Consider the following 27,317-nt stretch of genomic DNA (forward strand, 5'->3'; position numbering starts at 1 on the left):
GTATACTTCCAGCAAAACTGGAAGTATACTTGGTCTTAGCAGACTGTTGTACTGAAAAACATGGTTCTTTCCCTTTAGTTGCGTAATTATCAAAATTTGGGAATAGGTGGAGTGAATTTTTTAAATGAAAAATCTATAGCACAATATCTGGGCTTTACCTTTAATATTTTTTGCTCACAGAGACCTGTACAACCCTGACTACATCCAGCAATGCCAAGAAAGCTTTCATTTGCACTCATTTGTCTGCTTCTGACTTGCTTCCCTTTCCTCTCTCCTGTCTTCTCCCCTTTTTTCTATTCCCTCCATGTACATCCTCTGCGCAGTGCACCCTCTGCTAATTGATCACACGGATTTGGCTGAGTTAGGAACAGAAGATAACCCACTAAGTCCAACCTGCACCCCCACCCCAATGCCCACTGAGCTTAATGTCCCTACCAGCTGACTTCTTACATCATCCACCTCCTTTGTAGCTATTTTTAACTGCACAAACTAACTTTCTGTAAATGCTTTACACACCTATTCAGTCAAAGAAGTTCCATGCTTATCTACCTCTTTGCTTTTTTTCTAGGGATTTATTTTTCTATTTTTTATCTACAGGACTCTGAATTATGGTCTATTAGTACCTTATTCCTCATAAATAGAAGCAAGGCAAAAAAAAAGAAACTCTTTAAAACAAGAAATCTGTTTAATTATTTCTGTCCTACACACAGTTGCTCAACTTTCCCAAATCTTGTTCTCATGTCAGGTTCCTGTTTAACTTTTTGTGACTAGCAGGGGCTAAAATACAGCAGCCTTGGGATAGGCAGGACTCTGAAACATCATTTACTGAGGATACTGACAGACGCAGAAATAGGGTGACCTGGTTTGCCTTAGAAAAATGGCAGCAGGGTATACAGTAACATGATATTTTCTCAGAGCAGTGCCCTGCAGTTTAGCAGCCTGATATTTGCTTGCCCTGTAGATTGCACAGTTAAAGTACATTGCAAGTCTAACCAGCAAGAATTTAAGGCATGAAGCACCAAAACTAATTCAGAATAGGTCTTGGGTTACTTTGTGAGGATCTCTTTGTGAAGAAGCAATGAACTGTTTCCTGGTACACAGTTTTTATAGCTGCGAAGTGCAGTCATGTTTGTCAACAAGCCCTGGACAAAATGGAAAGACAGAAAGAAATGTGAAACGTCTCATATAGTGCTTGAGATCCCACATATGCAGGGCCATGGGGTTTGTTTTCAAGATGGAAATGTTCGACAGAATATGGTGCTGTTGGTTGACTATACTCTAAGTGTGCTGATCCAACACAGTGACTCTGGCTTCAAGGTTTGCAAAGCGTTTCAAGGTTTTCAAATTTCTTGGGTTATAACTTACTGATAGAAAGAAATGTGTATCTGTTAGTGTTATTACTTGGATTGTTCCCACCACTGAAAAGGCACAGAATAGTAATTATTTCCTCTTGTAAAAATTAAATTATTGAGTTCCTTAGGATTTGAAAAGAAGCACTATTTTATTTATTACTATTATTATAATTATTATTAATACTAATACAAATAATATTAGCAATAGCAATAATAGTAATAATAATAATAATGATAGTAATAAACACCCAGGCAAAATAAAATCACCACACTGGCATATGTCACATATTTACAGGATAGAAAAGCTGTTCCAATTTCTGTTTATATTGTTCACATGCTTTTTGAAAAAAATATGCTCAAGAGTCCATTAGTGAGAAGCTGCACTAATGGCATTGGCATATGTATTCCAAAAAGATTCCTTCTGAGCAATTATCCCACAATCAATAAATGGGAGCTGTTTGCATATGATTCAAAGACAAAAATCTCTTCTAAAACTGAAGGGTGAGTTGTTCAGAAGCTGGAGAAGCACCTCTAAGGATTAAGAGGAACCATACAGAACTAAAACTTCCCCAAATCTCAGTGAAAGGCTGTACAGATTACACATTGTGTTCACCAGTAGCGCTGTTGTTCAATACAATCCCATTTTCGGGGAATGACAGACAAGGGAGACTGTTCTCTGCAAGTTTCCTTTTCACTTTTCCATGCTTTTTAACAGCCAGATTGTGTCTACTGATGTTATCTGACTTTCTGTAGGAATCATTGTCAGAGACACCAGGGAGGATGCAACTTTAGCTACGCCTCCTCAGACTACTTCCTAAGGGAGTCTATCTCCAAATCATTGCTTCTCTCCCTCCAGATTCTTGCTCCAAGAGATTTAATTTTTAAAAAGAAGAATTTTTATCTTCTAGTGAGAAATGTTTGTATGTCTTCAAACTTCAGAGTCCAAAAGGTAAGTAAGATAAGTTAATTTGGAGTCCAGTCCTTGACTTGAGGTAGCAAAGTAAACAGGCAACATCTTGTTTTAGTGTAGATTGTAATTAATTACTACAAGTGTGTGTAGTGTATTCATTTGTTGTTACCAAGAAATAATTTTTCCAGAGGAAAACCAGGTTACTAATGCTGTTCTCACAAACATATGGGCTTTTTGCCATAAATATTTTTTTAATGTGAAGCATGAGTGCAAATGCACTCAACAATAACTGCCAATGGCTAAAATGGATTGAAGTAAGTATGTAGTATCCTATTTTAGTAGCTTGAAAATTTTTAGATTTTGCTTTAAGAAAATATGACAGCCCCTACATGTTTTTTGTTTGAACCTAATGAAAATAAATCTCAACAAAGCAAAACACATCCACTTAACTGGCTACCTAAGTTCTTCTTCTGGGTCATAGATGTCAACTGAACTCTAATTCTACTTTTGCCTTTACTATGCTATTATTATTGCTAGTGCTACTGTTGTACATTTTCTCTATGTAATCAGATTCCAGCTTCTTTTTCCTTGACTGCTGATTATTACAAGAGGAAGATGAAAACACAAGTGACTGTATGATCTAAATCTTCATGCCTTCAGAATAAGCTTCTTTACTTACATGGTTTACTGGAAAAGAGGATGCATTGAACACCATTAAAATATGACCTTGTGGAAGACAGTGCTCATGGTGTCTCAGGAGACAGCCTTGGAATCTTATTACTGGGCATCTGAGAAGTTTTATGGAAAAGTAGGAAGGAAAATCTTATCTATCCAGTTGCTGCATAGACATCACCCTCCCCTTAATGTAATAAGGTTGCTACTGGCATCTTCACCCCACATCATGGTCCCTGATCCCTGGATTTAGGAAGACAGAGTAGGTGTGTGTTACTGTGGTCGTTGGTTTTTACACCAGGAGTAGAAGTATGAAAGTTTCTGATACCAAAGAAGGAAAAAGTGTTTTCAACTCATGTTTTTGCAACCACTCTTTACTGATGAAGTCCAGCTCTTTGGCGAGAGAGAGAGACTGAGAGGTGGGCATCACAATTATTTATAAAAAGGTAGCATGGCTTGCTGGTAATCCCAAGCAACCCACTTCATCTCTAGTTCCTTTATATTTTTTTTACCCTATACCTTGTATCCTTGGGCTGTCTTCCCTTAAAACTGTAGCTCCAACCTTGTGCTCTCCTGTTCATTTCTTCTGTTTCTTTTACTTCCTCAATGAAAGGCTATATTTGGTTAGTTTTCTTACCCCCTAAATAATGGATCCCCCAGCTTCCTAGAGCACTGTATCATAGACAGCAAAACAAGCTTGAGACAACATCACTATCTTAAATAATTTGCTTTCTGAGTAATCTACCTATTACTGCTGTGCCACTTGTCTAAAATACTTAAGGAGTGGAGGGCTGAGCAGATGTATCTGTAGGATTTGCAGAAGAATAACATTGTGAATCATTGATTAAAGTATTTGTGTTGACTGACTGTACTCAAAATTATTTGAAATCCAATACCATTGTAAACTCCTTCATTGGCAAAATGCCTGTTTGGGATTTTTTTTAAACAGCCATTTCAAAGATTTGTTGAATGTTTTTCTGGATACCCTGTTACAAAAGGTAAACAATTCACTTGATGTTAAGTTTCTTTATGACTTTTATTACAAATTAATCCTTATTATTCTCCTAAAGGAAGAAGCTCTGAGTGCAGGTACTATAAAGAAATTAAAGGAATTAATTCAGAAATATGTAATGGATTGAGGTTATTGGAGAATTAATCAAATAATCTGTTCTGATTATTGTTACAGTGACTCTTCAGTCACTAAATTTTTTTGTTATTTACCCAGTTCATGTACAGACTTTCTTTTCCTAGCAACACTCCATCCTGTTGAAGGATCCTCATCTTGTCTACTGTCATCGACCAATTCTAACCCTGGAATTACTTCAAGCAATTTCACTATTGATTGGCCTTGTAAACCTTCTAATAATTGACTTTACATTTATATTCTTCCAGACTGACAGTCATGCTGGCTTTATGTGCTGCTCATTTGTATATTTCCTTTTGTTCATCTGTATCTTTTGCTCCAGTGTCGTTCTTTCTCCCTTGCATTGTGGCATTAAAGTTTGTGACTGATTAACATTTGCATTAAGTTACTGCTTTTATGCCATTCCTAAAGATTTCCCATAAAATTTCAGGAAAAGATGAACATGAATAAAAATCATAAAGCTCCTGGGTAAAAAAATAAAGGTAATTGCATATATAAATCTGTGAGCAACTGACACTATTTGCATGTTTAAAGTTACCCATGTACTACTTCTAATCTGGGTCATGGGGAAGAAAAATATGCTCATGATTTTAGAAGGTTTCACTAGCAGTTTTTTGAATAGAAACCATGAATCAGCTTCCATGATGTTCAGAATTCTTTTCATTTACGTTCTCCAAATGTTTCTGAAAGCAAGTTTTTGTTCAGAGGAATGTTCAATGCTAAGTAAAACATCAGAGATAAGGGAGTGAATGCATGTTTGCGTGAGTATTGGCACCGACTGCAAGCATTTACATGGCCATCTGGACAACTCTGTCAGTTTGGGTGACATTCAAAAATTAGCATGTGATTTGGAAATCGTAATTGAAGTGCAAAAACACAGTACAAAGTGGTGTTAGTTTCAGCATCAGTACAGTGAGTCATTCAAGAGAAACCTATGGAATGAAATTTCATTAAGTAATACTTTTCCTTACTCAATTCAGCCAGGTTTTGTCAAGCTGGAAAAAAAAATGGGTTTAGAAATAATGAAAATATTTGTAGAATTCCCTAGTGAAGTACAGTGCATGTGAGTACATGTGCAAGAAACTTGCCATTATTAAAAAATTTTTCAGTTTTCCACAAAGCTATTCCTCACTTTAAATAACATAAATCAGTCAGATTCCTATTTTTGAACCTAGCTATTATGAAAAACCTCAAAATGAGGATTATGGAACTTGGCTCTTTTATTTTGTGCTTTTCTCACAACATGCTAGAGGCAGAAATAAAATGCTGTAGAAAACAACAGATGTGGACAGAGGATGAGTGTATGTAAACCTAGTCTTTAGAGAGTTCATCTTTAAGAAATCACTTTATTCATGTCCATAGCTGAATTGTGCCACTTGGCTTTTTTATAACCGTGACTTCAATTAACGTGATTGGCATGAACATGAGTAACATCCCGAGTTACTGGGTCCCAGGCTCTGATTGCTTGTTGCTAGAAAGTTGTCCCAAGGCTCTCTGGCAGAAATGGGGCACCTTCTATGGGTGTATTCACACCATGGGTGTATTCAAAGGCAGTATTTGAAAACATAATTGTTTGAATGTCAAGTCATGTTAAAATGATTCTTAATTGGAAGCTCATGTCAACCCATGACTAACAACAGAGGAAACTTTCAGCTAGAAGAGGAAGGAAGTAAGCAATTGAAGAACACAACTCATTCACATATTTTGTCATGAAAATTTGGTATTACTTCTGCATGTTTTTTAGAGATTAATGTACTTCCTCCGATATTCCTGCTTTCTTGCATATTTCAAAAACATTTTCAGTGGAGGAACACGTTGAAAAAATTCCAAGAATAAAGATTAGTGCCTCCATTTACACTCATCCTTTTACATGGGTAGAAATGATGTTATATTTTTTACCATGGCCAGCCCTCTGAGTAAGACATAGGAGATACATGATGTTTGGCTTCAACTTTTACTTAAGATCTTTCACATCTGACATTTTATCTTTCTCAATGCAAATACAAAAGAAAAAAAAACCAGAAAAAAATACAAAAAATGTCCAACTTCCCCTCTTATTAAGAATTAGTATTAGTATTATGTAAAGGACAGACAGAATTAAAGCAGTCCCTCTCTCATTTGCATCAAGCAGCAAATATATGTTTTAGATCTTCCCAGAAAAAGAAGCAAAGGTGAAAGTAGCACTATGTTCAATAGCTGTTAGTTTGGTATGCAGTATGCTTGAATGAAAAAACAGGCATAGATGTAGAGTCATCTGGGGCCCAGTGCTAGGATCCTCACCTTACCAACAATTTCTTTGGGAGTTCCCTTGATATTTCAATTATTCTCTTTAAGTACTGAAATTGCCTTTAATATTCCAAAGAGTTCTAGTTTCGTGAGTTTAAGAAAAGCCGTCTGATGGTGGATTTTTTTAGGCTTCTAAGGAATCTAATCTTGTAGCAGCTTCAAAGGTACAGAGACCCAGGACCATTACTGTTGGCTTTGCTGCAGCCGTGTTGGACATAAAACACCAACTGTGCTTCACTGACTTGGACTGCTCACAAGCCACCTGCTCCCAGGGTCACTCTGATCCACCACTGTAATCAGGTTGTTTAATTATTATTTTAATTGTCTTTAATTATTATTTGCAACCTTGTTCACAAAACTCCTCTCATGCTGAAAGGAAGCATTTTCACTGGTGTATAGTGTGTAGCTCATAGTAGGAAAACCAGCAAAAGGGACAGCGGGGGGGAAAAAACAGGGAGGCAAAACAAAGATTTGTGGTCCTTGTGTAAAGCCACTGAAGCGACACCCTTAATCTCTGATAGGATAAGGAGTACAGAGATGGTAATGGGAGAGAAGTGCCTGAGGCTGGGAATCAGATATGGAAATTAGGCTGATGCCAGGTGAAAACACTTATCCTCTGGAGAAGACATTCAAGTAGCAATGAAGCACTCTGATAGGAATGATGGAAAGACCCAGATGAAAGGAAAAAAATATACAAGCACTTTGTCCATTTCTGGCCAAAAAACAAGTTAAAATCACTAAAATTAACATTTGTTGTTACAACAGGGAATTCTTGCTAAGATGAAGCAGGAATGGAAACCTCAAGCTGTTAATTTATATGTAAAATAAATTCCTTTTAATTAGGTTTGGCTGAAAGCTGCTGCACCTGATGCTTTTTGATATTTTCTGTATCAGTCAAAGAAGAAAAGGAAGACAGAATGAAAAATAACAATTTCAATGCTATTTGCATAGAATCTAGGACTGCAGAATTAGAGGATGTAGACACTTCTATATTTTGGCTCTTGTGCAATACAGAATACAATTTAAAAAAATTATCTGTAAGGTTCATTATGAGCCAGCCAAAGCAAATAGAGAAGAGAACTGGCTTAAAGAAAAGCTATTACTTGAAGTGAACAGAACAGAAAGGATCTTCAAGACAACACATCTATTTAGTGCCATATAGATAACATTTAACTTACAAAAGAAATAGGGCCACTAATATTGTTAGAGGCCTGGAGCACCTCTCCTGCAAAAACAGGTTGAGAGAGTTGGGACTGTTCAGCTTGCAGAAGGGAAGGAACCAGGGAGACCTCACTGCAGCCTTCCAGTACCTGAAGGGGTGTACAAGGAGTATGGAGAAGGATTATTTACAAAGGCATGTAGGACAAGAAGGAATGGATTCCAATTCAATAAGTAGGTTCAGATCAGATATAAAAAGAACTTTTTCACTGTGAAGGTAGTGAAACACTGGAAAAGGTTGCCCAGAGAATTTGTAGATGCCCCATCTCTGGGAGTGTTCAAGGCCAGATTGGATGAGGGATTGAGAAACCTCTTCTAATGGGAGGTGTCCTTGTCCATGTAGTGGTGGTAGAACCAAAATGATCGTTAAGGTCTCTTCCAAAACAAACCTTTCAATGATTCTATAATTCTGTGTAGGGTAAAGAAGGAGAGAATTGCTGCAGGGCTATTCGGATGTAAAAATGATGTCAGCAAATTAGTCAGTCATTCCTCTGCCTAGTAGTAGATACCGAGCACAATGGTGCAAGAGTGAAGGAAAAGGAGGACAGGAGAACAATTCTCTGAGGACCTCTTTCTGTAGAGAACTGAGGCTAGTGATTGAATGCTGCTATTTCATCTGATCAGAGTGATGCTGCTGGCCTGGGTCCTCAGCTGAAGCAACTCAGATGAACCACATTGATATGAGTAGAATAATTTTAATTTACATTGCAATTTATGAAGCTTGCTTATGAAGGTCTAGTTACAAACAAGTCCCTGAGGGAATGGTGCTTCGGTTAAGAAAGGATGAGCTTCGACTGTTGGTGTTTCTTACTCTGGCACACTATTAAAATCACACATTTAATATGTTTTAAATATGTTAACGTGAGTAAACAGATTTAAACATGTTTCAGTGTTTAAAATGTTAAAAAGCAGCCTCCCTCTTACACTTGTCTTTCCTGGGATTTCCTGGCAGCACAGCTGTTCAGCAACTATGCCGTGACCAGCATCAAGAAATTCATCCAGCAACAAAACTCCAAACACCCCATGTTTTCCATAAATGGTTTTGGCATCTGATTCAATTCCTCCAGTCTGGTTCTCAGCATTCTCCTTGAAGATCAGGCTGGAACTGGACCTGGCAACAGAAGTAGAGAGTAAGAGAAAGGTCTTCTACAGGTGTGTTTACTGGAAAAAGCAGGCCAATAGCCTATGCTGGTGAACTGGTAACAGCACATAGGAGAAGGGGACCACCTGAGGAATCTGAATGCGCATAAGTCCATGGGACCTGATGAGATGTATCAGAGTGTCCTGAAAGCATTGGCTGATGTAGTTGCCAAGTCACTCTCCATCATATTTGAAGACTCATGGCAGTCAGGTGAACCTCCATGTGACTGGAAAAGGGAAAAATTTGTACCCATATTTAACAAGGACAAAAAGGAGGACCCTGGGAACTACTGACCTGTCAGCTCACTTTAGAGCTCACAAGAGCATAGAAGAGATCCTCCTAGAAGCTGTGATAACGGACAGGGAGGACAGGGAGGTGATTTGAGACAGCCAACTTCGCTTCACCAAGGGAAAATCCTTTCTGGCCAACCTAGTGGCCTTCTATAATGGGGTGATTGCATCAGTGGATCAGAGAAGGACTACAGATGTCTTATATCTGGACTTATGTAAAGCCTTCGACGTGTCTTCCCCTAAATGCCTTTCTCTCCAAATTGGAGTGTGATGGATTTGATGAGTTGACTGTTACATGGATAGAAAAGTGGGTAGACTGTCACATCCAAATTGTAGTGATCAACATCTCAGTGTGCCAGTGGACATCAGTGAAAAGTGTGTCCCTCAGGGGTGTCTGTATCTGGACCAGTGTTATTTAGTAGCTTCATCAATGACACAGATGAAGGGATCAAGTGCACCCTCAGCAAATTTGCAGATGATCCCAAGCTGAGTGGTGCTGCTGACAAACCTGAAGGCATGCCATCCAGAGGGACCTGGACAAGATGAAGAAGTGGGCCCTTGGGAATCTCATGAGCTTTAACAGGACCAAGTGCAAGGTGTGCCTGGGTTGAGACAACTCCCAGTGTCTTCTCCAGGCTGAACAAACCAAGTGTCCTCATGCTGTCCTTATAAGGTCTTGATCCAATGGCCCCTGAGCTCTTCCAGTGCAGCCCTTGCTGTTGTTGTGCTGCATCAGAGAAACAATGCAGATGAAAATAAGGCCTCTTGTTCTGCAAATCAGCTCCTCCATCTGGTTCACCATGCGGCTTCACAAAAGCATGTGCTGACACATTGCAGGGGTAGGCAAGCTCAGAGGATTGAGGATGGCTGAAGCTGTTCCTCCAGTCTCCGCAAGACTGTGGATGAGATTCTCTGCCTGGGGCAAGCCCAGACAGGAAACTTGCTTTTACCTTGTAATTGCCACGGGGGTGTCAGATCCCCTGCCTAGTTCTCCTCATGGCCACACAAATGTCTAAAGAATTTCACCTCTGAAAATCAGCTTGCTTCTTTGTGCCTGTTTCAGGTGGCACTTCAAAAGCACAAGGGACTTCATAGCACCAGCTAGGTGTGCAGTTCTTTCCTCAGAGAAAAATGTATTTTTTTCTCTTAAATATAGAATTTTGGGAACACAGACAGCTGCAGAAAAAAAAATTTAATGACACAGATATTTTGTCATTCTTAAGAATTATTCATTTTTTACAAGTATTCATACAATTATTCATTTTTTTAAAAAAGAGGTGAAGCTATTTCCCAAAACTTGAAGGATATAATTTTTTTTTCCAGCAACAAAATAAACGTCCTTTAATGCATGTTCTCTTGCATATGAAAAATATATTTACTAGTCAATCTTTCACTCAGGTTACCTTTTATGTGGCTGATTTTTTTTTTTGTTTTGTTTTACATATGAAAAGTGAAAAAAGTTCCATGGCTGTGTAGCCTTGAGGGGTATTTTTGATATCTGACTGTGGCAATTTTTCAGACACCACTAATAAAGATTGTTGGTGTATACAGTATAATCCCTTTAAAATGTCTTTTCCTGCTACTGCAGCTGTGAATGATTTCCTTCAGGGGAAAAAAAGGCCTTTTTTTTTCTAGTCCTTCACCCCATCTAAGTATTTGCTTTACAGCCGTGCTGCACGTTTCTAATTTGAGGCTAATTAAATGCAGACACTTATGAAAACCAAGAATGCAATTTGCAAGGAGAACAACACTCCTGGGGATGTGAAAAGTGAAACAAAGTAATGAAACCCATCTATGACCACTGAGGCTGCAAGGCAAGATTCTCTGTAGGTGTTCCAGTGCTGACCCGTGGGGTGACGTCAGAGGAGGCTCTGGTGTGGCTCTGGGTGTCGGTGAGCACACCAGCAGCAAGGAGGTTCTGGTGCAGTTCTGGGTGTCGGTGGGAGGGAGTGGCTGAGGGACATAGGAACAAGTGAAGGAACCAATGGGCCCTACCAGACTTTGAGGGAAGCTTCTTGTGTCTCCCTAACCCAGGGAATGACTCTCAGGGTGTCCACATCCCAGCACTTCTGGGGATCTCACCGTGGCACGCATGGCATAGAAACAGGGCTAGTGGTGCATTTCACTGTCCTCACTGCCCTGGGGCCCTGTCCTTTCTTTACACTGTATAGGATTCTCTGGCCTCTGGGACAGGCAGGAGACCTCTCGTCCTGCTGGCAGGAACAACCCAAGGAACCTTAATTACATTTGCAAAGAAGGTGATTGCAAACCCCAGGCTTTTCTCCAGTCAAGTCAGAGCCCTTTGTCATTGCAAGTGGAAACGGACAGCTTTTAGATGGAATAATGTATGCTGCTGTAGATCTTCAGCTACTTATCTGAACCAGTGTCAGCTGAGAAAGTGATGAGTAAGTTAGTTTTCTCTCCCTTTATTAAGTTAATAGTTGCCCTTGGTAAAATATGTTCAATTTTTTAAGCTACTAAATATCTTGCAACAAAATTGCTGCCAATTACCAAATCAAAATTATTTGGGAACACATTTTGAAAGTGGTTGCTTTTTCTGGCTGAAGTGGATCTCACTTGCAAGGGGTTACTTTATTTGACTTTGCTTCCTTATCTATTGTGGAAGACATGAGGAACAGAGAATATTGGAAAGAAAAGGTACTAAAAGGTCACAGCTTATAGTGCCTTTACTACTTTGCTGTAGTCTGCTGGCACTGGAGTAATCTTTCCTTGTGTTAAGTGTTGTTATGACATACATAGAACTGGGAATGAAGTGCTGGCTGTGAGCAAATCACAGACAAAGGAAACCTCTTACTGCAACACAGCATAAGGCAAGCCCAAGTGACTCTGTGACTGCAAGCAGGGGTTGTTTCCTTTTTTTTCTTTTTCTTTTTTTTTTTTTTTTTTTTTTTCCTGGTTTTGTTTTTTAAATTACTAATATGCCAAGCACTTTCAGAACACTTTTTTCCTAAGTCAAGAGATAGCATTTGATTTGGAAAGGAACCCAGGGAAGCACAGTCATATTTCTGCTCATGGAGAGTCACACATATAAATGCAAATGCCTCTTCTGGGAGAAGGGTAGATAGTCAAGTCTTCTCTTTGTGTTTTGTGATTTTGTGTTTTTGTGGTTTTGTGATTGTTTTTGTGATGTGCAGTAATCAAGGTGTGCCTGGAAAACAAGATCAGCAATGACAGTTGATTATATAGTGTCTGAAAATTGTTGCCACTGATTTGAAGTCTAAATGCCCTCAATGAACAGAAGCTTGTGTTGGAAATGCATGGAAAGGGCCAGGTGCCAGCATCAGCAACCTCAGCAGCCTCTGGAGAGCTCTCTTTTATGTGCAGTGAGAATGAGACAGGTGGGTTGGTGGTCACGTTCAGACTAGAGGTGGGGGACTATCTGCCTGAAGACCATTCCCACGAGGTCACAATATGCCGCCTGTCCTGCAGCTTGCATGAGCATCATGTGGCTGCTGCTGCACTGGGGTTTTAAAGCAGCATTCACCCCTCTGAAGGAGGTTTCCATGTTTTTTTTTCATTCTGTGTCTTATTGCTCTTATACCCATGCAGATACAAAAACAACCTTCTCTTTAACTCTCTGCCCTGGTCCATTCACTTGAGACAGTTCAGCTTATGTAACTAATCACTTCCTGCAAAGTGTGTATGGATCCATACAAATAACTTGTAATGTTTAATTAAACTAAACTGTAATCAGCAGAATTTATCTTTTGACTACTGTGTACAAGGGAAGTTTATCTGCTGAAAATTTGCAGTGAGATTGGCTTGACTTTTAAAGGCATCATGTGAGGTTCTCATTAGCCTTATTATAATTTCTGAATAATAAATATGTAAATGATGAGTTTCACATGGGAGATTTAATTCTGTGCTCTTATTTCTGATTAGCTGGAAATACACTCTGGCTCTGTCAGATAATTGGTAGCACTGCACACCAATAAGGCATTTCCCTACAATTCATCAGAAGCAGTTGAAATTAAAGAAGGCAGGAGCTGTTACATTTTTGACAGTTTTGTAATGCCAACTTGTTGAAGTTATAACTCAGCCATTAATATAAGGTATGAATTATTAAATCTTTCTTATGTCAGGAATTTAAAAACTGAAAACCCCAAACTGAAGACCTGAGCCTGGAGTAAAAATGCTCTGGGAATCAGATTTCTGCCTTCCTCTCTGCCTCATTTATTTTCTGAACTACTCTAAAAAACCTCAGCCATTTAGTTTGAGTAAAGTGGAGGTAAAGTAGTATCCTTAGGAAATTGAACTTTACATGCACAGCCCAAAACCGTAATTTACCTATGTGATTGTTTTTTGGGTTTTTTTTTGAGATCCTGACATTGATGAGCCTAGCTATATGATTACTTATAAGGCATCTCTGCAAATGGAGAATTCCAAATAAATGTGAGTGTGGTAAGTGGTGCAAAAGAAGTAATGGAAAACAACTTAATACTTGAATGAATTTCCCTTTCCTTAACTGAATGCAGTGGAAGAGGCAGGACCATATGAAAAAATAGTAGTTGATTAGTAGTAGACTATCAAAATGCAAAAGTACCCTCCACATCAAGAATCCATAGTTTTAATTGTTTATCTTTATGCAGACTTTATTTTGTTGCTTTAGTAATTGACTCCTATATAGATAATAAAATGCAGAGTTCTCTACAAAATAACCACAAGCAGAGACTGTGGTTTTAGCATTATTTTAGTATTTCATGACAGTGTAATATTTGAGTGATTTGGTGAAGCAAATATTTTTTTCCAGGTTTGAAAAAGGACTCTTTTTCTAGTTATAATGTGGACATCCCCACACCATTTTGTCTCTCTTCCTACAAGGCCAACTTTTAGTTCCTCTTTTGGTGATTTGAGTTCAAATTTTTACCCAGCATCTACCATCTCTCCTCCACACAAGCAGTCTCCTTGGCTGGCAAAGGACAGTTCTCCCCTATCCTGGGGCAGTTTCTCCCACCCATCAGAAGCAACTCAGTTTTATCAGCTTCTCATGCCTTTTTATTCTTTACTCTTGATATTACCCACCCACTTCCAAATGCATTAGGCAGCTTTGCTGTTTTTCTCTGTTGGGTTGTAAAAAGTCATAGAAATGAGGCTTACTTAAACTGCTCAGACTGCCTTTTAACACTGCAAAAACAGTAGAACAAAACCAGAAAGAAATTTAATTTTAAAGTTCTGGCAATAGTTCACAGAACATAAATAAACTATGATTGTCAGACATGTCATATATCCAAAGTGGGTCAAATATTCATATTCTCATGTGAATTATATAAGAAAATAATATGCAGCTAAATGATCTATTTACTCAATTTTAGTGAAGATTCAACAGAAGTTTTTCTTTGTTGTAGTTTTCTAAATAAATTTTCACTTTCCAAATTTCAACTTTCCAGTTTTGGAAAACCACCAGCTGCAAACTATTAAAACCTGTCACATGAAAAAAAGAGTCATAATCAAATATTTTAAGAATGTGTTATTGACTTAGGCCCTAATAAGAAATTTTTGACGGTGTATGAGTTTCTAAGTGTTTGTGCAATTCTCCATTATTCCTTTACAGGTGAGCCCATGTACAATACAGACGAGATTGTTATTGCTATCCTGCAATCATCAACGTTTATTTCATTACAATTACTGCAGTGATTATTCATCATCAGTATTATGATGATTTTAATAAGTTTAAAATGCACATTCTTTCAATGTTGATTAGTTTTCTCCTATTGTTATGATCCTCATGGCATCTGCAATTGGTAGACGTTCAAATTATAGTCTAACAGAGATGGAAAAATTCCTTTGTGAATTGAATGCAAGTCTGCATGTTCTGATTTGTAGTCACTCTAAAATGCAATAAAAAAACTTTAGACCATATGCCTTTTTTTTTTTAATTGTTCTACAACATGAGCTAGAGTACAATCCCATGGAAGTATTATTTTTCTTCTGTTAAGTGCTGAGGAATATGAGCAATCCTCCTAATTTTTAGACATTCGTCACAATGTCTCTTAATTATGGAGGCACTCCGTTTGGTGAGATACAATAGTTCTTTAAATGGTACTGAGAAACTGCCTTCTGAGAGGATGGAGATGGCAATCCATGAGTGTTGGCACTGTGCGTAGCATGATTTTTAAGATCAACCACTGTGTTCCATCCCAGGGGATGTACAAAACCAGGCTTGGCCTTTGGCGTTGTGCAAAAGCACAGCAGTGGTTGGGATCAGAGCCCTCAAAGACTTGGTGCAAACACAGCAGCATGCGCCCTGGGTGTGCTGTTATTCAGTACAATAGGACTGCTCATTGGAAATGTACAAACATGAGCTCAGATTAAAGCTGTAATGAATGCTGTCTTTGTAATGAAAGCTGAGATCATGGCACAGTCCACGTGGTCTACACTGAGCTGTCTGATACCAGAGGTGGCTGTGAAGAAACATTGTGAAAAATGTACCAAGTAGAAAGTTAAGAATTTGCCTGTCTTTTATGGGGAAAGCATTATAAAGACTTCAGTTCTTTACACTCATAGGGAAAGGCAAAAATATGCCAAGAACTTTAAGGCTTGGTGTGGAAGATACCCATCTTCCACATCTTTAAGGCTTGGTGTGGAAGTTACCTGCAGCTAGCAGGGTCTCCTCCTTGGTACAGAAGCATAATTTAGGCATTGTTTAATCTAGGAAATATTGAAACCACAGCAACAGCAGGTCTTAGCGGAGTTCTTCTCCAAGATACTGGAGGAAACTGTGTTTCAATCCTTTACATAAAGTGGTCAGCCATTTTAGAAGTAGTTCCCTTCTGCTCTTCCTTCCCTTCCTGCACAATCCTTCTGAAAAGACAGTGTCAGAACTGTACTTTACAGGTTAAAAATCTTCTTGTTTCATTTAAAAAATTTATACATAATATATGTATAGGCTTTGTTTAGCTAGACTTAAACACAGTGTTCTTATCCTGGGATGAGTTTTCTGTGACCTACATGCCTGTGAAGCATGTTTCTGCTTTGATTCTGACTGTTTCTTTCTTCAAGATAGGACCAAGAGAGTCCTCATTAAATTGCTCTATGTATGTCTTTTATTCTCTGCTCTACTGGTCACCAGCTTCCCTCATCTTGGACTGCATGGTGGTTAAGACCCTTGCTTAGGTCAGCCCTGCCCCACATTTAGACTCAGCAGATAATTGTTCATATGCTGATAAAAGACAAAAATTATGCCTAACATCCCCAGCTGCCAAGCTGCTGTCCTACTTAAAACGTGACAACTGAAGGAAGCAATTGGAACAATTTCCATTTAAAAAAGCCACAATAGACAGCAGCAGCAAGAGGCAATCTAACACTTCCCAAATCATCAGAATAAAAATATGTATACTTCTACTCTGGATAAAGCCTAGGTCTTCTTTACTGTCCTTTCCTACTTGTGAGAGTCCACCTGTGGGAAAGACATTTCGTGCTGTTCTCATGAGCTAGCGAAGGCTTCCTGGAGATAGGGAGAGCCCCGTATCTCTCTCAAGGAACACACCAAGGCTATCACTGTGACAACATGATGGAAGAGAGAAAGTTAAAAGATATGTACTTTAGCTGGCTCACAGAATGACGTGGCTCCCTGTTCACCTATTGAGAACTCTGTTTCTTTCTTATGACCAATGGGAGATGTATATTTTTGTTAAGTAAATGTAAATATCTTCAAAAACTATAAAAACAACATGTTGCTGTAATAAATCTCTTTTATACACCCTTCTGATGGAGTCTGGGTACTTTGTGCCGTGTCACGCTCTATAACGACATCCACCTCCACTCAGGAATTGTTATGATGCAGAATTTGCTAGGCTGCAATACTGCCTTCCAAATTTGTAAATGGAATACCCCATCAAGACAAAATCCTTCTTCTACCATCTCACTAGGAAGAGAGCAGACTGTGGTGATTCAAAAATGAACCAGTGGGAGGAATGAATCCCACACAAATACCTGGAGAGAGATTTCTGGAGTTACAATTTAATAGAATGATTACAATAAATGCAATGATACAGAAAAACTGGCTTAAACCCACTAAGTCAGAATACAACCTGGCACTCTGTTGGTCAGGGTGATAGTCACAGGCCTATCAAGTAGTGATTGCAGTCCTGTTGAAATGATGGTTGCAGTTGAAAGTGGTGGTCCTATGGAAGGTCTGGTCTTCGGTGGAAATTCAGGACCTCCTCTGGTGGTGGTGGTGTCCCAAGTCCCCAAAATGGCCAGACTGTATACAGGGAGGTTCAGGCAGTACTTCCCCCAGTTCAAACTGAAAGAAAAGGCAAGCAAGTAGAAAAAAATTCCTGTGTTTACAGGCTAAAAATGCCAAAGATTATTGATATGATAGATGGTATCCTATTGTACTGAAATAGGATATTTCAGTATATAGTGTAAAATGAGACTACGCATTGTGATTATTATTTCTAGCACAGGTCCAGTTTTCATGTGGTTATATTCCATCTTTTTTTTTCCCTGTTTTGGTCTTGCAGACTTTTTTCCTACTATCAGGTGAATAAGAGCAGAGCAGCACCTCACAGGGACAATTTATAACAACTAAAGTATACCCTATTTATTTTTCTAGCTTTTAATCCATCTTGCCAATGATTTTCTGGAGTATGTCAAGACAATTTGGAGACCAGTAAAAAAGTTTGGAATCATACCAGGAGATGCAGGCACTTTTTGCTTAGTAGTTTTCACATCTCACTCATTAACAAACAATTGTGTGATTTGCATGACTACAGCAACACTGACAGGACAGCTGCAAGCTTTCAGTGTGCTGTTACTGAGAAACAAAGAAGTATGTGTGTACACTAGTTTGGTCTTTTAAGAAGAGTAAATATATTTGTGATTTTGAAGCTAGGTTATCAAACATCGACAGCTCAGGGCATGTTCTAAAAATACAAAATTGTTTATTTGGAAAAGTAAGAAGGCAATATTGCCATTAAAACCTGTGTGCACATACCGAAGAGATGTATAGACATGAGCTTTTTCTACTAAACTGATTATTACCTGAGTAAAAATAAAGACACAGGTGTGTATTTTTGAAAATAGATCCTCTGTCAATAAATTGCACTTTCAAGCTATGACGGTAAATATCAAAGATGCTGAAATGAAAGTGGCACCAGGGCAGTCCCTTGGTCCCTTTGCAAAAGGCAGGGGACCAGCGCAAGTATTTTAGCACTTCAGAGAAAGAAAAGCCTGGCAGACTTCCCACCATGAGAGCCTGTTGTGAAGGCTGACAGACTTCTGAACACAAGTCTTTGCAGAGATGTAGCTGATGTCTTGGCCTCTCCTGCACTACTTTCAGTAGGACTCATCTTGGAAAATTACATTCTCTTGGCTTCTTTTACATTTAATGGTTACTTGTCTAACCACTGCTGCTCTATAACACATCTTCTCTCAACTCCCTGCAGCCTTGCTCTTTAATCTTTATTCCACACGTATGTGAGACATCATTTCAGAGAGATAACAAAGTTCAGGAAAGAGAGAGAGAGGAAAAGAGACACAGAGAGCAATACATTCATAAGTCAGGTTGAAACAGAAGGGTCTTGCTAATAATCAGGATGACATTGAAGCCCTGGATGTATCTCAAATTTTTTATTTTATATTATCTCAAATTTATTATTTTAATACAGATTGTGGTTGCAGGATAAAAGAAGACATTTGCTTTATGCCTGCAGAAGTGAGTTAATGCTACAATTATTTGTTTCACACTGTTTTTCATGCATGTCTTTTTTTTTTTTTTTTTTTTCACCTAACTTACATTTGGTTTAGTATCACAGTCCATCAGGTGATGGTTTTTTCCTGGTCTACAGCACACTCATCTTTCTTGCTTATTATTCCAAGGAGTGAATGTGCATTCTACATGGCATTATGAGGTGGAGCAGCAAAAGTAACCAAGCTATCAGGAGATGCCTTCAATGCCAGCTGAGAGCATTGCTTTAGGAACGGTTGCTCCAAATGTGAGTAGAAGTTGTAAATTTGCTCTCCTTTTTTCTTCTCACCTGCACATTTTTTTCTTATGCTCCTGTTTTTCTTCCACAAAAATGTCACAGTTGCCATATTTCATTTATGAATATATACAGGAACATCTTTCCAGAGAAACCATTATTTTTTCTTAGTTTTTTTTTTTTTTTTTAATGTACCTACTAAATATTTGTGAGATTTTGAAAATTATTATATTCCAGCCCTGCCCTCCCCTTCCCCTCTTCCCCCACGCCTGTTCCTTCACTGATGCAACTGCACAGAAACCTTTAGATTAGGAGGAATTCTCTAATACTCACACAGTATTTATTTTCTTAATACACATGGAACTGGAGTTTGTATAAATCTACCCTAGGAATCCCTGATGTGTATTGCACTGGCTGGAGTAAAGTGGAAGTCTTTCCATACACTTTCCTGGTCATGGAAGTGGCTCCTTTGGAATTGATGTTTTCACCAATGATCCTTCACTGTTTGCTGTACCCTGAAGCAGTGAATTCCATAGAAACATTTAAAGACTTACTCAATGTCCTTCTTAAAAAGTTAGGAGAAAATATGAAATTTTTGTTGTTGTTGGAAAAGAAAGAAAATAAAAGAAGTAGCATAGGCAGGAATGCTTTATCCAACTTTTGAGTTCTTCTTTCTGACATACTGTCATTTGTCATTGATTTTGAGAGCTTTACCTGCTCTGGAGACATGGAGAAAATGGACAGAATTTTTCTTATCACCCATGAAGAAAGGTTGAATTCATGGTGCCAGCACACAATGCTAGAAATTGGATTTACAAAACTTTATCAAGTTAAAAGCATTTAACATTCAGCCTGTTCCTCATCCAACACCATTCTCAGTCTGCAAAAGCTGAGATCATGTGATTATTTCTTTACCAATTAGCCTATTTTCTGACAGGAAAATCAATAATGAGGAATACCTTCAGGCACCAGTGGCACAGATAAGAAACGCCAGAGCAGGGACTGTCAGCAATTCTCCATTGCATGCTGGTGCTTGCTGGTCTCTCCTGGTTGAGGGATTTAGATCCCCTCTTCGAAAGTAAAAATTGGCTGCAAATAATGGAAGGTCCTAGACACTAGGTATTTATCTTCTTTTCTGCCTGAGATTCTACATTTTTAGGTTCCCTGACTTTCTTAAAGAACACCAGCTGCCTGAGTGTTTTCAAGGACTTAGGCATTGCAAGGCTTTTGAAAAGTTTACATCTTTTACATCTGTTTCTGTAGCTCAACAAAGATGTCATGCATATAAATACTGCCAGGGTTATATGGGAAATGGATGCTACTGTTGCATCAAGCATTGAACAAACAGGGCCATTATGCTCAGGAAAAACTATGATGTTTTCGCACTTATTATCATTCAGAATTGCACTGGAATTGACTTGCATTCAATTTTTGCCAAATGGAAGAGAACTGTTGCTTGAGTACACAAATTTGAAAAAATTTATCAAAAAATTACTCCAACTGGAATTTACTACCTGAAAAGTTCTTGCATTGCAATTGCTTCCTTCTGCAAGAGCACCTGTGTGCAAGTCATATCAAAAGCTGTTCATGAAAGATGCCTCAGGATAAAAATTTGGACTGGGAGCACTGGATTCATGACTGGATTACATTGCCATTTTCATGCATGGCTTCAGGCATCCCAGATTACTCTCTGTGTCTAAGATCCCCACCTCTAACAGAGGAATAACACCTTTTCTCTTTCTCACAGGGCATGTGCTGCATTAAAAGTTGTAGGGTCTGTGAACACCAAAGTATGGAGGACATAAATGTACTTTAGAGTTCTGCTGAGGAGGAAGAGTTTTCAGAAGAGGAACAATGCATAACCACATTATAATAACTTTTTTTCCTCTGAATCTACCATACATGGAAAATACCTTTGGCAGTATTTTGAGCAAGGACATGGAAATGTTGTCTTATGTGTTATCTATTTTTCCCTTCCCCTTTTAAGGGACCCTACTTAATTATCTTCAGTCCAGTTAAAAAATGAGAAAAAGAAAAAAGTCAGAGATTTGAAAGTTTTCAAAATAATTTCAAGTACATAGTATCAAGTTGTACACATACATACATATATATATATTATATATATAAAATAAAATTAGGATTAAATAGTTTCTTACTACTTGGAATATAGCCAGGGAATCACACCATATATTTTTTTAGTTTTCCAAGAGGGAGGATTGCTTATATACTGCTTTTCAGGCAGCTGTGACAGGAAGGAGGGAAGGAAGAAAATTAGGATCTCTCTCTCTATATTTTTTTAATAGACATCCATCTCTGCTTCAAGACAGTTGTCTATTTCTAAAAAAATTCAGCTGATAGGAGCTGCTCAATGATTTGGCTGTTAGAGACAGTCTTTGTGGAATGTGCAGAATGCACTTTGAGGGACATGATTAACGAATGTTTCACAGGGCACTGAAATATGTAACGTATGTAACCCCGAACATATACACATGTGCATTGGCACATTTTTGTAGTATATTTGCAAACAAAACACCCAAATTCACTTGCACTTCACCATAAGCTCCAGATATATAAACCCATTTAGTATGCCCTGTTGGTTTGGTTTTTTTTTTAAATTCAAAATATTTCAATGCTACTATTGTTCTGTTAATATCATCAGCTTTGTGGTTCTTATCTATTGGGTCACTTTTACTTGAATTCTTCGCTTGTCATGCAAATTATTAGCAAGGTCCACAGCTATGGAGTACTTCTGATTATAAAATAAAGCAATAAAAACAAAAATCAGTAAAAGACTGACTGAAATGAATTTATAAATTGCTTAAAGTGCAAAACTGTCCTCTAACTTTTAAAAAGCATTCCTTTTTTTTTCTGCTTATAAAAATTGTCTGTGATTAGAAAAGCCATGAATTTAAATAATCTTTTTCAGTCTGAGAAATTAATAATTTGAGAACTATATCAGGCAAAAATTTTAATTATGGTCTCTTCCATCTTCTCATGGAATAATTCATTGCAGGCTTTCCACCAAAACTGGAGAAGAAGGCAGTGCTAAATAAATAAACAAACCTAGAAAGTCTCAAAAAAACCCTGTTTCTTGATTTTCCAAATACAAAATTTGAAGTGGATTCAGAAGTAGAGCCCCTGCTGTTCCCTTATTTCCTCCACCTATGGCTTGCTCTAGAAGTTAAAAAGTATCAAAAATGGGCTTTTCAAATCTTATTGAAATGAATATATAATCTGATTCAAATTAAATTGATGGAGTTGCTAGCACCTCTCAAGCCAGACTTTATTGTTTTGCAAAGATGAACGCTTATTTCAATATTCATGCAGACACGGACAGCCTTGCTAACTCAGTTTAACTGCCAGTTCACACAGGGGGCTTGCAGAAAAAGAGGGGAGCAAATCCTCTCCCCTGAAGATGGGGAAACCTTGCTTGTGGTCCTTGAGGCAGTCAGCCCTGGTATGGCAACTTGGACAGGCAGAGGCTGCTTGACGCTGCAGATGTCCACACCCTGGGCTGCCCAAAATACTTTGTGGGGTCCCACAGTACACCAGGAGTAAGGCTAAAATACCTTTGTTATCTGCTGAGGTTCTCTGTGGTGCAGCATGGTCAGGAATTGTCTAGATTGTAGCAGAAGGATTAGCCAATTATGTGTGGTGTGCAGTGTGGGATCTCAGCACATCACTGTGGATGTGCAGAGACACTAGGGGAGCCCCTGGGGGGCTCGGAAACCCTGGAATGTTGCTAAAGGGTTTGGTGGTTGGATTTCAATCTATCAAAAGGAGAAGAACCTGTGAAGGAGGAAATGAGAGCTTCTTGGGTGTGAATGATACATTTATGGAGAGAAATATAAATTTTAGAAAAATAGGTACAGGGGGGTCATGAAGGCAAGATGGAGGATTCAGGGCGTGGTCCTGTGTTCTTCTTTCTTCTTCATGTCTTCCATTTTGTCTGGTGATGTTGGCACTTGGGGATTGGTTCATGGTGAAGATACACTTGTCTATAAGGGTGAATAGTATTGGGAAATAAAGGTAAATATGTCACACGTAATTTTTACTATAAAAGACACAACCGCCCTGTGGGCGGGGGAGAGTGCACTTGACTGTCCTGCTGAGCGGACCTCGGCTAGGCAGAGAGAAAACTTTGTAGATAAGAGATAATAAACAAAACTGAAGACCGAAAATTTGAGAGTCCAGACTCATCTTTTGCAATCGCGGCCGCCCAGAACCACCTTTCCCTGTGCCGGGGCAGAGACACATAACAGCAGACCCCGACAGTGCAGGATATGTAGCAAACAGGTCTGCCGGAACACGTCATGAAATTTGCTTTCCTCTGTATTGCAGCTGACTTGTGTACAAATGAGTGCAGTGGAGACCAGGTTTTTGATACAGAGCTGAAGGAATGTCGCAGAAACCTGGTTTTGATCCAACAACTGGAGGGAGAGGATGAGGATTTCATTTAGAGGCATCCGATGTGTGATAGGGTGAGATGGTGGCAACGTCTGTGGGACAGTAGTGGTGGATGCACACTACCTCTTTACAGGGTGTTAGGTTTTCTGTAGGCTTAACAAAGAATCATAAAGTCACAAAATTATTTGGGTGGGAATGGACCATCCAGTCCAACACACCTGCAATGGGTAAAGACACATTCCACTAGACTAGATTACTCAGAGCTTCTCTAATCTGACCTGAATGTTTCATGGATGGGGAGTATCCATGACCTCTCTGAGTAACATGTGTAAGCATTCTCATGGTAAAAACTTGTTCCTTGTATCTTGTGCAAACTGACTCTTCTTCTTCTTAAAATTGTTACCCCTTGCCCTATCACTACAGACCGTCTGCCCATCTTTCTTATAAGAGCTGCTGAAGCCCAGGAAGTCTGCATTATGGTCTTCCTGGAGACTTCTCCAGGCTGCACAGCCCCATCTCTCTCAACCTTTCCTCATAAGAGAGGTGCTTCATCCCTCCAAATTTCTTCATGTCCGTTTCTTGGACCCACTCCAACAGTTCCATGTCATTCTAGTGTTCAAGATTCTGGAGCTGCAGGCAGTGCTGCAGGTGAAGTCAGACAGTAATAAATGGTTCCTTGTCTAGTTCTTTGTGTTGCTCTGAAACTCGCAATGTCCCAAGCTGTATAGGGGTACAATCTTCCTGGGCAAACGAATGAATCTTTCTTTTGTCCTTTTTTTTTTTTTTTTTCTAAGCTGAAACTTCAAAGTAAAAAATTTTCCTCTTTGTTTATGTTTTCAGAGACACTTCAGAGACACTTTTCAGTGAAAATTGACTAATAAAAAATAGTTTGTTGTCAAACACATTTTTATCAGACTTGAGAGGTTGCCATGCATACATCTTGTATATCTTCAGGTTTTGCCCTTTTTCATGAAAATGTGGAGAAAAAGAGAAGATCAAATAATGAATAATGTTATATTTTAAAAAAGTTTTATGTGCAACTGAATTTTAATTGAAGTTTTTAACTAGTTCTTAGACTACCAAATTATTTTCTGCTTGGATTACCCTGGAGTTCTGTGTAGGTACTGTAGAGGCTCAAGTTTGCTGGTAGGAATTTAATACTGGTTTTGGCTCAATATTCTGGCAGTCCCTTAGGATCAGTGGTGTGTGAACAGTTTGAAGGAAAGATCTGGAAATTTGTAGGTAGCAGGTCAAAGCTTTCAGTGGATATTGACAAGTATGAAGGAAGATGGATAACATGGGGAAAGACAGTGAGATTAATGTCAGAGAAAAACAAAATGGAATAACAAAGGCAAGTTTATAACTAGAGGTGTATGGCAATGCGGTTTCCCTTTTAAGATCATCTCTCTCATCCTGCAGTGCTTGCTCTTGTCCCTGTCTATCCCCATCTACCTGTAATTTCCCACAGTATTTTTCCAATATTGCAGAATGAGGGAGTTGGTTGAATCCTACTTTCTTGATGTTGAACACTGTTCCTTGCTTTAATCAGAGTACAACCTTCTTTCCTCTAGTAGATATGGAATATGGTTATATTTCCTCTAAAGTTAACTTTTCTCTAATCTTTCTGAGGCCGGCAGCATGGGACAGCAACCGGCCAAGAGGGAAGGAAGCTGGGCTGCTCGGTGCTCCCAGCTCCATGCTCCAGCCATCCTGCCAAAGGAAAATTACATTTCAGTTAGTCAATCCTAGCAGTCTGTGTGGTCAAAACTTTTACAGCCGTCTCCATTCCTGTTTCCAAAACTTCCTTTTAATTATAAGTGTTAATCCAACTGATATAACTTCTTGCAGAAGACAGCATAAACATTCTACATAAATGTAAAGGTTTTTAACATCTTCTAGAATTGTTTTTAATACAGGAAGGGAGAGTTCTTTCTCATGTGGCTAACACTTTAACCCAAATGCTTTTTGTAGCAAACCAGTAGGTGACCATTGACATTTGTTGTCTTGAAACAGAAGTTCCTGGGCTGGTGAATGACTGGGAAGGCACATCCAGCCCTCTCACTCCTGAATTACAGCTACAAGGAAATTAAACCTAAACTATCTGAAAAATACTGCATGTATCTTCTCTTTGTGTGATAAATGTGTTACAAACTTGAGTTACTACTTTGGTTGTAGACACACTCTATTTCCTGATTATCAGAATCCTCAATAGATCTATAGAATTCACAGACTAGGAGCCATTTTACTTAGTGAAACACTTTTGCAAGTGATATGTTTTATATATATATGTAAAATGATAAAAAAGTTGGATGTCTAGTGCATAAAACCCCTAAGGATAAGTGATCTTACCACACTGGCAACAATAGGAATTGGGTCAACTGTTGCACTGTAGAATTTGCTTCTCCTTTAAATTCTTCACTTGAATTTATCAGTTCAAGTTAACCTCGAGATCAGTGGAGGTCTGGTTGCTTAGCTGAAAGCTTACTTGAGACTTGAGAAGAGTTAAAAACATGACTGACATATAGAAGGGAATTCCTGGGGAAAGGTTCAGCTGAGCTCATATAAGGAAAGACTTACTGGGAGCCCATAAAGCAATCTTTCTGCAAGCAGTGTCTCTGGTCCTGCCAGGAGAATTTTGTGTAGGCACTTTGATATATAGGTCAGGTCACACAAGGTATTTCTCACATTATATGTGGGACTGGATTGCCAGCCTAGGAAAGTTTAAAGTATTTCATTTATCTAAAAATAATAGCAAAAAGGGAGTAGGAGGACTGACTTTGCTACACTGGCAATCAAAGCACATTCCCAGGTGCTCTAGGCTTGTATGGCCCAGCTTTGAAGTTCAGGATCTTTCCTGCTACTGTTGTCTAGCTCAGGTAGATTAGCAAAATTTCTTTGCAGCTTCCAATTGTGCTTCCCAGGCCTACACTCCCAGTTTAAGTCTCACATGGATGAAAAGATGTCATTAAAAAATGCCCTGTGAATTAGCTAGACAGAATAAAATTTCATTTAAATGTTATGGTTGTAACCTGATCAGTGTTGCAGAAATATTTCAGAAACTCAAATCAGCCTTAAACAAAGAAGTCTGTAGAACTTCTTTAACTCTTTCTCATGGCAGAAAACTGAGCTGTGATTAAAATCCTGCTGCAAAACTGGAAATGGTGGGATGTCTTCAGCCCTAGACTATACATGGATCAAACTTATATTAAAATTAAGACAAAACCAGTGTGCATTCTGTGCAACATTGACAACTAATATTTGAAATAAAATTAGAGAGTGAAAAGTAAGAATGGGCTGACATCTTCCACAAAAACTTTTTAAAGTCAAAGAAATGAAACACAAAGGAAGGAATATTTATTAGAAACTGCTTGATGTACTCATAAAACTATGAGAAAGACATATTCTTCAACAAGTATCTTTCCAGTACTTTTTAAGAAAAGTGCCCGGTCGAAGCGTGGTTTTCCATTATTGGAACCCAGGAGCTGAAGTGAGTTAAGTGCTATTGATTTTCAAAAGAAACTGCAGCAAATGCGTTATGCTAGATCCTGCTCAAGTACAGTGATACATATAAATCTTTGATCTTTCAAATATTGTGGGATCAAAGTATTCACTGTTTTGGATATAAATCTGTGCTAAAATCAACTGATTATAGCTCTGGCCACAGAAAAGAACCAGGTACAAATTACTTTGAACTGATGTCACTCCAGGTTGTCTGTGCACTTTTGAGTTAATTTGCATGTCTTTGAACTTAATTTCTTTTCTATTGCATGGTCTGGAATAAATAGCAGTTACTAATAATCTATTTAAAACTGATTTTTGTGCTATACTGTTACAGAGAGAGAGAGAGAGAGAGAGAGTGAGAGAGAGAGAGAGAGATATGAATAGAAATGCATGGCTGTGTGTATGGTCTCCTTACTCTTCTTAAGACATACATTTAAAAAAAAATCACA

The 27,317-nt window shown here is 38.5% G+C and overlaps 1 pseudogene; it reads left to right on the plus strand.

Moving 5' to 3' along the window:
* The first annotated feature begins 8,343 nt into the window (after positions 1 to 8,343).
* Positions 8,344 to 27,317, plus strand: part of LOC121333654 — a 67,361-nt pseudogene continuing 48,387 nt past the window's right edge.

The sequence above is a fragment of the Onychostruthus taczanowskii genome, unplaced genomic scaffold, assembly GCF_017590055.1.
Source record: "Onychostruthus taczanowskii isolate IOZ18803 unplaced genomic scaffold, ASM1759005v1 scaffold174, whole genome shotgun sequence".
NCBI lineage: Eukaryota > Metazoa > Chordata > Aves > Passeriformes > Passeridae > Onychostruthus > Onychostruthus taczanowskii.